This window comes from Muntiacus reevesi, chromosome 22 (assembly GCF_963930625.1).
Source record: "Muntiacus reevesi chromosome 22, mMunRee1.1, whole genome shotgun sequence".
Classification (NCBI taxonomy): Eukaryota; Metazoa; Chordata; class Mammalia; order Artiodactyla; family Cervidae; genus Muntiacus; species Muntiacus reevesi.
Window position 1 is genome coordinate 19,630,469 of NC_089270.1, and position 12,125 is coordinate 19,642,593.

At 40.4% G+C, this 12,125-nt stretch overlaps 1 long non-coding RNA gene across 2 annotated transcripts in view; it reads left to right on the plus strand.

Annotated features, from left to right (window-relative positions):
- Positions 1 to 12,125, plus strand: part of LOC136153083 (uncharacterized) — a 452,303-nt gene that overhangs the window by 100,935 nt on the left and 339,243 nt on the right. Inside the window, exon 1 of one of the 2 annotated variants that reach the window (XR_010660329.1) lies at positions 1,235 to 1,310. The exons of the other annotated variant lie outside the window; for it this stretch is intronic. This is a non-coding gene — a long non-coding RNA (uncharacterized lncRNA). Of the gene's footprint in view, positions 1 to 1,234; positions 1,311 to 12,125 lie in introns of those variants that run through there. 2 annotated transcript variants of the gene reach the window in all.

Sequence of the window (12,125 nt, forward strand, 5' to 3'; positions counted from 1 at the left end):
AATAGAACAGAAAGGCTGACTCTTCCCCAAGGAAGTGAAAATTCCTCCTGTTTGATTACTTTTGAAGTTGGACAAAGGCGTCTTCCTGCCTTTGGACTCAAACTGATTCATCAGTTCTTCCTGGATCTCAAGTCTGCCAGCTTTGAACTCGAGCTACACCATTGGCCCTCCTGTGTCTCTAGCTTGCCAAGTCACCCCATGGATCTTGGGTACTTGTCAGCCTTCGTAACCATGTGAGCTGGTTCCTTATAATAAATCTCTTTCCTCCTGCCTCCCTCTCTGTCTCTCTGTTGGTTCTGTTTCTCTGAAGAACTCTGACTGCTACAGTGGATCTGAGTGAGGTCTGAGACTCTGCCTTTCTAGCAGGTTTCCGGGAGACACCAAAGCTCCCAGGCAGTGGTCCGTATTTTGGGAAGCAAAGACAAGATGTATTCACCTTTTTATCCTTGGTCTCTAACACACAGAGTGGCACCCAGTGAATTTCTTTTGAATGTTTTGGATGAAGTGTCTTACCAGGTGAAAGATTCTCTAAAAGAAAAGTGAAGGAAGCAGTGATCAGACGAAGTAATTTTGAAAACTCTGACTTCAAGTTTAATATAGTCCAAATGTGACCTAGATAAAGAGGAGAAAAGAGAAGGGAAAAGTCAGGAAAATTACAGATTGTAAGAGCTAAACATCTAGGAAGTGGAAAGTAAGATTAATGAGGCTGATTGGGACTGACTGACTCCATCAGCATAAAGCACAGAGAAGATCAAATTACTTTTAGCACTTGTGGTTTTAATAGCAGGGATCTGAAACTATGCACTGCCTGGATATCTTAACGTTATAGAAAATTTACTTCTGTGCATTCGTGCATCAAAAGTCATTTTAATCATTTGTAAGTATGATAATGTATCCATGAAGTCTGAGCCTGATAACCTTCAGTTAGTTTCATGGGTCATTATTTTCTGATGTGGAGATGGTGTGGTTCATTGGATGTGTTTCCTCTTGGAACTCTGTTCCCAAAGTTTGGTTACACTGTAATCAGCTCAACAAATGCAGGACTTGATTTCTGTATGGTCAGTGTTGACAACATGTTTCATCATTGCCTTCATTTGTTTTCTCCTAGTAACTAAGGTTTATTTACCACATTTATAGACCTTAAGATTTAAATTGCTTCAGGAGTTGGTGATGGACAGGGAGGCCTGGCGTGCTGCAGTTCATGGGGTCGCAAAGAGTCGGACACGACTGAGCGACTGAACTGAACTGAAGATTGAAATTATCCCCGGAAGCACATAGTGCTAAAACAACAACAAAAGAAGACAGTAGGAGTAAGATATACACACAAACATATGTATTCAATTTAAGATCCTGTTGATTGTAAGATGCATCATTACGATACATACTGTTAAAACTGAAAAAAATGCTGCACTATAATAAGTATATTATGTTGTATATATAATATATAAATATATAATACAATATATTATATTATAATATATAATTTAATATAAATATATAATATGATTATATTACTATGTTATAAAAGATGTCACATGATTATAAGGTGCACTTTCAGAGATGTTAACATAAAAATATGTGCATTTTAGAATTTATGGTATACATTATATTTTTTAAATACATGCGCATATGTGGGACTATAGAATACATATGTATCTATTAATATTTATACATCCCCACTTAGGTGTATAGGCAATATTAAAAGCTATGTCTCAGTCTAAAAGTATACAGACACTTTGTACATAATGTGTAGAAAAATGTGTTTCTTTTTATTCTCCAGAGCTAGAAAAGGAGACCACTAGTGGTATTTTCAGCCTATTCTAAATGTTAGGAATGATTGAAACAGAGTCCACTGTAGTGTTCCTAGGGCTTAAGCTGTGGCGTTGTGTTGTTCAGTCACTAAGTCTAGCAGCATGCCAGACTCCCCCGTCCTCCACTCTCTCTCAGCGTTTGCTCAAATTCACCACCATTGAGTCAGTGATGCTATCTAACCAGCTCATCCTCTACCACCCCCTTCTCCTTTCGCTCCAGTTTCAATCTTTCCCAGCACCAAGGTCTATTCCGATGAGTCGGCTCTTCCTATCAGGTGGCCAAAGTACTGGAGCTTCAGCTTTAGCATCAGTCCTTCCTGAATATTCAGGGTTGATTTCCTTTAGGATTGAGTGATTTGCTCTTGCAGTCCAAGGGACTCTCAAGAGTCTTCTCCAGCACCACAGTTCAAAAGCATCAGTTCTTTGGTGCTCAGCCTCTTTATGGTCCAACTCTCACACCCTTACATGACTACTGGAAAAACCATAGCTTTGACTATACTGACCTTTGTCAGCAAAGTGGTGTCTCTCCTTTTTAATATGCAGCCTAGGTTTGTCAGCTTTTCTTTTAAGGAGCAAGTGTCTTTTAATTTTGTGACTGCAGTACCATCAGCAGTGATTCTGGAGCCTAAGAAAAGTGTTTCCACTTTTCCCCATCTTTTTGCTGTGAAGTGATGAGACTGGATGCCATGATCTTAGTGTTTGTTTTTTTTTTTTCTGACTTTATTTATTTTTTTCCATTTATTTTTATTAGTTGGACGCTAATTACTTTACAATATTATAGTGGTTTTTGTCATACGTTGACATGAATCAGCCATGGATTTACATGTATTCCCCATCCCGATCCCCCCTCCCACCTCCCTCTCTACCCGATCCCTCTGGGTCTTCCCAGCGCACCAGCCCTGAGCACTTGTCTCATGCATCCAACCTGGGCTGGTGATCTGTTTCACCCTAGATAATATACATGTTTCGATGCTGTTCTCTCAAAACATCCCACCCTCGCCTTCTCCCACAGAGTCCAAAAGTCTGTTTTGTACATCTTTGTCTCTTTTTCTGTTTTCCATATAGGGTTATTGATACCATCTTTCTAAATTCCATATATATGTGTTAGTATACTGTATTGGTCTTTATCTTTCTGGCTTACTTCACTCTGTATAATGGGCTCCAGTTTCATCCATCTCATTAGAACTGATTCAAATGAATTCTTTTTAATGGCTGAGTGATATTCCATGGTGTATATGTACCACAGCTTCCTTATCCATTCGTCTGCTGATGGGCATCTAGGTTACTTCCATGTCCTGGCTATTATAAACAGTGCTGCGATGAACATTGGGGGTGCACATGTCTCTTTCAATCTGGTTTCCTCGGTGTGTATGCCCAGGAGTGGGATTGCTGGGTCATTTAGTTTTTTAAATGTTGTTTTAAGCCAGCTTTTTCACTCTCTTCTTTCACATTCATCAAGAGGCTCTTTAGTTCCTCTTCTTTCTGCCATTAGAGTGGTATCATCTGCACATCTAAAGTTATTGATATTTGTCCTGGCAATCTTGATTCCAGCTTGTGCTTCATCCAACCTGGCATTTTGCATGATGTACTGTGCATATAAGTTAAATAATCAGAGTGACAGTATTCTTGTGCCTTGTGGTACTCCTTTCCCAATTTTGAACCAGTCAGTTGTTCCCATTGTCTGGTTCTAACTGTTTCTTCCTGACCCACATACAGGTTTCTTAGGAGACAAGTAAGGTAGTCTGGTATTCCCATCTCTTTAAGAATATTCCATAGTTTGTTGTAATCCACACAGTCAAAGCCTTTAATGTAGTTAATGAAGCAGAAGTAGATGTTTTTCTAGAATTCCCTAACTCTCCATGATCCAAGGAATGTTGATAATTTGATCTCTGGTTCCTCTGCCTTTTCTAAACCTAGCTTGTATATCTGAAAGTTCTTGATTCACGTACTGTTGAAGACTGGTTTAGAGAATTTTGAGCATTACTTTACTAGCGTGTAAGATGAGTGCAATTGTGTGGTAGTTTGAACATTCTTTGGCATTGCCTTTCTTTGGGATTGGAGTGAAAACTGGCCAGTCTTGTGGCCACTGCTTAGTATCCCAAATTTGCTGGCATATTGAGTGCAGCACTTTCACAGCATCATCTTTTAGGATTTGAAATAGCTCAGCTGAAACTCCATCACCTCCACTAGCTTTGTTCATAGCAATGCTTCCTAAGGACCACTTCACACTCCAGGATGTCTGGCTCTAGGTCAGTGATCACACCATAATGGTTATCTGGGTCATGAAGATCTTTTTTGTACAGTTCTTCTGTGTATTCTTGCCACCTCTTCTGAATATCTTCTGCTTCTGTTAGGTCCTTACTGTTTCTGTCATTTATCATGCCCATCTTTGCCTGAAATGTTCCCTTGGTATCTCCAATTTTCCAGAAGAGATCTCTAGTCTTTCCCATTCTATTGTTTTCCTCTGTTTCTTTGCATTGATCACTTAGGAAAGCTTTCTTATCTCTCCTTGCTATTCTCTGGAACTCTGCATTCAGATGGGTTTATCTCTCCTTTTCTCCTTTGCCTTTCGCTGCTCTTCTTTTCTCAGCGATTTGTAAGGCCTCCTCAGGCACAATCACTTTGTCTTCTTGCATTTCTTTTTCTTGGGAATGGTTTTGGTCACCACCTCCTGTACAATGTTACAAACCTTCATCCATAGTTCTTCAGGCATTCTACCAGATATAATCCCTTGAGTCTATTCATCACCTCTACTGTATAATCATAACAGATTTGATTTAAGTCATATCTGAATGATCTGGTTGTTTTCCCTACTCTCGTCAATTTAAGCCTGAATTTTACAGTAAGGAGCTCATCACCTGAGCCACAGTCAGCTCCAGGTCTTATTTTTGCTGACTGTATAGAGCTTCTCCATCTTTGACTGCAAAGAATATAATCAATCTGATGTTGGTATTAACCATCTGTTGATGTCCATGTGTAAAGTCATCTCATGTGTTGTTGGAAGAGGGTATTTGCTATGAACACTGTGTTCTCTAGACAAAACTCTGTTAGCCTTTGTCCTGCTTCATTTTGTACTCCAAGGCCAATCTTTTCTGTTACTCCAGGTATCTCTTGACTTCCTACTTTTGCATTCCAATTCCCTATGATGAAAATGTCATCTTTTGTGTGTGTGTGTGTGATATTTCTAGAAGGTCTTGTAGATCTTCATAGAACTGTTCAACTTCAGCTTCTTTAGCATCAGTGATTGGGACATAGACTTGGATTATTGTGATGTTGAATGGTTTACCTTGGCAACAAACTGAGATCATTCTTTGAGACTGCACCCACGTACTGCATTTTGGACTCTTGTTGACTATGAGGGCTATTCCATTTCTTCTAAGGGATTCTTGCCCACAGTAGTAGATACAATGGCCATCTGAATTAAATTCACTCATTCTTATCCATTTTAATTCACTGATTCCTAAAGATATCAGTGTTCAATCTTGCCACCTGCTTGACTATGTCCAATTTACCTTGATTAATGGGCCTAGCATTCCTAACAGTATGCAATATTGTTCTTTATAGCATCGGAGTTTGCTTTCACCACCAGACACATCCACAGCTGAGTGTCATTTCTGCTTTGGGCCAGTCTCTTCATTCTCTCTGGACCTAGTAACAAGTGCCCTCTGCTCTTCCCTGGTAGCATATTGGACACTTTCTGACCTGTGGAGCCCGTCTTCTAGTGTCATATCATTTTGCCTTTTCATGTTCTCATGGAGCTTCTGCAGCAAGAATACTGGAGTGGGTTGCCGTTTCCTCCTCCAGTGGATCACATTTTGTCCAAACTCTTCACTGTGACCTTCTGTGTTGGGTGGCCCTGCATGGCATGGCTCATAGCTTCATTGTTATGCAAGCCCCTTCACCACTACAAGGGTGTGATCCATGAAGGGTTAAACTGTTTTAGGCTTCAAAAATAATGTATATTTTGGCCTACAAAATTGAGGATCTCTGATTAACAAAGGAAATTGTAATTCAGATAAAAGCTGTTTGGTTATTCATATGAAGAATATGGTCTGTGATGTCTTCATGCAATCTCGATTTTTTTCCCCAGACATTTTAGTACAAATCTGCCACTTTGTAAAATTGTATTTGATCTGAGGTGTCACTCAGATGGACCCTGTTAAACAAATCAAATTGCCAAGGCTTTCTCTGTGTGACCTTGGTTAAAATCTCAGAGCACGTTGAGAATTGCTTCAAGCATATAGAGCTCCCCAAAGGTCAATAATGATCTTTAGGGTATGTGGATTTAGTGACAAGTAGCCATGAACTTTATGTGAGAAACAATTAAAATAGCATCAATACCCACTAATGTCTTGCACCAAGGGATCAGAATTGTGAAAAAGCTATGAACCCCAGGAACATGATGGATATCGTAGGCAAGCCACAGTTGTCATGGAAAAGCTAATGATCATTATTTTTCATGGATGAAACTTTCACACTGCCAATAAAACGTTTCAAATGGCAGACACGGGTCCCCCAGGAAACATGTTTAGGCATTGCTAGAATCTGTTTTCTTCTGTTTCCCTAAAGTCCCTTTAATAGTTTGATTATTTAATGTTGAGCCTTGTTTTATTTCATGTTGCTTTCTGTTGATATCTTGTATTTGAATTAAGGAGGCTATCTTATTTACTGCTCAAGCAGGAAATAGAAGAGGGACCTTTGGGGCTACCAGGACTATAGGGGTCAGTGACAATAAAACTTCATTTTAGAGGACAGAAGTCCATGGGAATTTTGTAAAATATTATTATTATGCCAAGTAAAGAGTATTTATTGTTTTGAAAAAAGAATCCACACTATTTGAATACTGGAGTGGGTGGCCAATCCCTTCCTCAGGAGATCTTCCTGACCCAGGGATCAAACCCAGGTCTCCTGCATCGCAAGCAAACTCTTTACTTTCGGAGCCACTGGGGAAGCCCCACTGAATGGCAATAGGAGGTGCAATGTACTTGCAGTTAATAAGAATTGAGTTTGGCTTTGAAAAGGGAAACTTTTTTCCACTGGCAACAATCCTATAAGCAGATACTCTTATTAGACTGTGTTACTGACAGACTCTGGAGCACAGAAGTGTTAGATAACTTACCTAAGTGTATCAGTTAAGGCCCTGACAAGAAACACCTTCAAGTTGGGTAATCAGAGGAGAGTTTATTAAAAGGATTATTTACAAGACTTCTAGGGAATTAGCTGGTGGCTCAGTGGTAAAGAATCTACCTGCAATATAGGAGACTCCAGTTTGATCCCTGGGTCAGATCCCCTGGAGATGGAAATGGCAGTCCGTTTCAGTATTCTTACCTAGGAAATCTCATGGCCAGAGGAGCCTGGTGAGCTCCAGTCCAGGAGATCACAGAGTCAGACACAGCTGAGCAACTAAAGAAGAACAAGAGTATTGTAGGGTTTAGGGAAACCAACACAAAATTAGCAACATCAGGGGTCATTTCTACTCCTAGGATTGAAGGGGTAGGGGAATGGAAAGTTCCTGGATCCAAAGCTATGTAAGAGGACTGTCTGGCTGACAGGATCTGTGGATTTGGGGAGGAAGTTGGGTCAATCAATAGCAATCCTCGCTCGACTTCTGCACTTGGGTATCCTCCTGGTGGCTTCCATTGATTGAATCCCACTAGAACCAGAGGGCAGGAGAGCCCATGGAGGCAATTGGTCCCTAAGGCTCAGCCTCCCAGAACACAGAGTGGGATGGTGTGTGGTCTAATTCCAGCACCAGTGCGCCTAGCCCCTTACTTGTGGTAGATGCTTTTAGTTCACCTTCAGAATGAATCTGGGATCAAAAAAAAAAAAAAAAAAAATCCCATAGAAATGTCTTAACCTCCCCAAACATCATTAATTTGTTCTGTATTAGTCACTTGAAATTTCACTTAACTTCCATTTCTAGTATCACAAAGAACACCTTATCCATCTTTCCCCAGGTTGCATGAAGTTCAGACTTATCTTTGACTCTCACTGACTATGTGTTTCATTACTGCTTCATCTCTTTGTGCAGAGAGGTTCATCCCTAATAATTGTTTTATTGTTGTTTAGTCGCTCAGTCATGTCCGATTCTTTGGGACCCCATGGACTGTAACCTGCCAGGCACCCCTTCTTGGGATTTCTCAGGCAAGAATAGTGGAGTGCGTTGCCGTTTCCTTCTCCAGGGGATCTTCCCAACCCAGGGACCGAACCCGCATCTTCTGCCTTGCAAGTGAATTCTTTACCGCTGAGCCACCCGGGAAGCCCTGATAATTGTTTTATTTGAACAGAAACAGGTTCTTAAAGTGATCTTTAAGTCTGTTAGATTTGAGAGTATTTTGAATTATCAAGAAAGTATCTATTTCTAAGAAAGAGGAGAAATTGCCTTGTGCATGTGTCAAAAAGCTGAATCATCTTGAGAAAAATAATCCAGATAAATGAATAAATGATTATCCATTTTCATATTGAAGTGTAGATACCATAGATACCAGTTCATAAGGATTACTTATACAGTTGTGTTTTCCAAAGTCTGTTTGAATTATATTTGGCAATGGTATAATAAACTTCTAATTTCCTACTCTAATACTTCATGTTTTTCTTTAAAAAATTAATAAGGATTAGTTTAATAGATTCAGCCTTCCATTTTTATATTCACAGGATACGTTTTAGAAGTATGGGTGTATGTGCTTAGTTGTGTCCAACTCTTTGCAACCCCATAGACTGTAGCCCCTCAGGCTCCTCTGTCCATGGAATTTTCCAGGCAAGAATACTGGAGTGCGTTGCTATGTCCTCCTCCAGGGGGTCTTCCCCACCCAGGGATTGAATTCATGTCTCTTGCATCTCCTCCATTTTCAGGCAGATTCTTTACCACTAGCGCTGCCTGGGAAGCCCTTGGAAGTGTTTTAGAACTTATTAGTTACAATAATCTTATTTTTTATTGTTGAAAAAAGTGTAATGAATGTTTTATATGTTGAAATGGGTTGGTATTATGATGATGTTTTGACCAGAGCAAGCTATTCTTCATAGCAAGTACAGAGCCCCAGTTTAGCCAGGAATTTACATCTGGTCTTAGAGTGTACAATAGTCCTGGAGCTTAACATGGCTTCTGGTAGCCCTGGTGGACTGCCAGTTTGGTGGATATCCTGGTTAATAGTAACAATAACTAATATTCCTATATAGCTTTAAAACTTACAATACTTTTACTTCTATACATTGTTTGATACTTGTTGAAGAAGGTCCTTTGGAAATACTTGCGGTGTAGTCAAGATACTTGCTTCAGCAGATGTCCCCTGAGATAGTAAGTCGTGCTAATACGGACAGTGGGATAGAAAAGTTACGTAAATGTAGACAGCTCTCTGTGCTTGTGTGTGTTTTTGTGTGTGTGTGTGTGTTTGTGTGTCTGTGTGCAGACATAGGTAATTCCAAGGTAGTTTCTTGATGTCTAAGTGGTGCATTGGAGGTACAGTAGTTCCCCGTTATCTGTGGGAGATATGGTCCAAAACGCATGAAGTTTGAAACTGTGAGTAGTACTGAACCCTGTATTATACTATGTTTTTTCCTATATATGCATACCTATGATAAAATTTAGTTTATAAATTAGGTACAGTCAGAGATTAACAACAATGCAGTGTTACAGTGTTAGTCGCTCAGTCATGTTTAACTCTTTGCAACCCTATCGACTGTAGCCCACCAGGCTCCTCTGTCCAAGGAGTTCTCCGGGCAAGAATACTGGAGTGGGTTTCCATTTTAAAATAGAATAATTATAACAGTATACCATAATAAAAGTTGTGTGAATGTGGTCTTTCTCAAAATACCTTTTCCATCTTAACTATTTACTTATCATATGTTGTGGCCTTAACTTTTTGAATTTTATTTCGGAGTATAGTTGCTTGAAGAAGGAAATGGCAACCCACTCCAGTATTCTTGCCTGGATAATCCCCACGGATGGGGAGCCTGGCGGGCTACGGTCCATGGGGTCGCAAAGAGTCGGACATGACTGAATGACTAAGCACAGCACAGGTTACAGGGAGGTTAAAATTCCCAGAAAATTCCGTTTACGTAAATACTATGTATATTTGCATGGACTTTAAATTAAGCTGCATTTATGAAAACCCTGTGAGCTCTTTGGATTAAATACTACATTTTGATCCTAAGAATTATGCCCGTGCCTAGAGTGTACCCAGAGGAATACTCTTTCTCTGATTGCTTATGCAACCTCCCCGTCCTAGCTCAGCCCAGTTTCATTAAAATCTCTATTAGTGCAACACAGTTATGATTAAATATTCTCCTACTTTTTCAAGAAGAAAAAAAAAAATGCAGCTAACTCTTGATCGCCTGTGTCAACTGGGGACATGGATCACAGGGATAAATTAAATCCATAAATAATCCAGAACCTTCATTTAAGCCAACAGCTTCAATCTCCATCCTCAACAAACATTTTCCAAGAGCTGCTAACAAAGAATTCAGACTGGCTGCAGTGAGCCTCCTTTGTGCAGGGTCAGCTTCAGGCAAAACTGGGAGGTGACTGCCTGCTGCCGTCTACCCCCCGGAACCCCCACTGCCTCTGTGCCCTGTCTCTCACTCATAATAAACCTCCTAAATGCCAGATTGTTGTCTTCATCTTATCGGACCTTTCTGTAGCTCCTGACACTGCTGCTATTCCTATCCTATTTTCCTGAATCTCTTCCTGCAGCCTTTATCTCTTCTCTCCACTGGTTCTCCTCCTACGTTGTCAATATGCTGTTTCGGGATATCTTTTACATCAGTGTTTCCCCTACCACCACACCCAGTTCATTTTTTAAAATAATTTTTTTTTATTTATTCATTTTTGGCTGTGCTGGGTCTTCATTGCTACATGAGCTTTTCGCTAGCTGTGGTGATGGGGGCTGCTCTCTAGTTGTGATGTGCAGGCATCTCATTGCCGTGGCTTCTCTTGTTGTGGAGCATGAGCTCTAGGGCATGCAGGCTACGATAATTGCAACACAGGCGCTCAGTAGTTGCAGCTCCCGGACTCTAGAGTACAGTCTCAGTAGTTGTGGCGCATGGGCTTAGTTGCTCTGCATGCAGCCTGTGGGATTTTCCCAAACCAGGGATCAAACCCATGTCTTCTGTATTGGTAGGTAGATTCTATACCGCTGAGCCACCGGAGAATCCCCCTAGTTCAGTTTTTCTTTGTTTGGTTTTCCTGGAACATATCTTTCTTCTTTTTTTTCCCAATTATTTTTATTAGTTGGAGGCTAATTATTTTACAATATTGTAGTGGGTTTTGCCATACATTGACATGAATCAGCCATGGATTTACCTGTGTTCTCCATCCCGATCCCCCCTCCCACCTCCCTCCCCATCCCATCCCTCTGGGTCATCCCAGTGCACCAGCCCCGAGCTCTTGTCTCATGCATCCCACCTGGACTGGCGATCTGTTTCACCCTTGATAGTATACTTGTTTCAATGCTATTCTCTCAGAACATCCCACCCTTGCCTTCTCCCATAGAGTCCCAAAATCTGTTCTATACATCTGTGTCTCTTTTTCTGCCTTGCATATAGGGTTATCGTTACCATCTTTCTAAATTCCATATATATGTGTTAGAATACTGTATTGGTGTTTATCTTTCTGGCTTACTTCACTCTGTGTAATGGGCTCCAATTTTAGCCATCTCATTAGAACTGATTCAAATGTATTCTTTTTAATGGCTAATATTCCATTGTGTATATGTACCATAGCTTTCTTATCCATTTGTCTGCTGATAGGCATCTAGGTTGCTTCCTTGTCCTGGCTATTATGAACAGTGCTGCAATATTTTTCATACCTGTGAGTTTAACTATGATGTCATATAAATGTAACTCTTGTCTGAGCTCTTTTTTGACACATATTAGATGTTTAATAGACACCTATTGTTAGTTTAATAAACACCTATTGTTGCTTATTGACCAGAAGTGGGGTTCCACCCTACTTCTCCAGCCCATTTCTTAGTAGAACCCCTCCTCCATGTACTTCACACATCAGACAAAGCAGTTGTCTAACAGACTGTGACTTACAGCTTTATGGCTTTGCTAATAACTTCATCCCCTTCTCAACTCCAACTCATCTTTCAAAACCTACTACAATGAGGTATCACCTCACACCAGTCAGAATGGCCATCATCAAAAATGTCTACGAACAATAAATGCTGGGGAGGATGTGGAGAACCCTCTTGCACTGTTGGTAGGAATGTAAACTGATACAACCACCCTGGAGAACAGTATGGAGTTTCCTTAAGAAACTAGGAATAAAACTGCCTTATGACCCAGCAATCCCACTACTAGGCGTATGCACTGAGA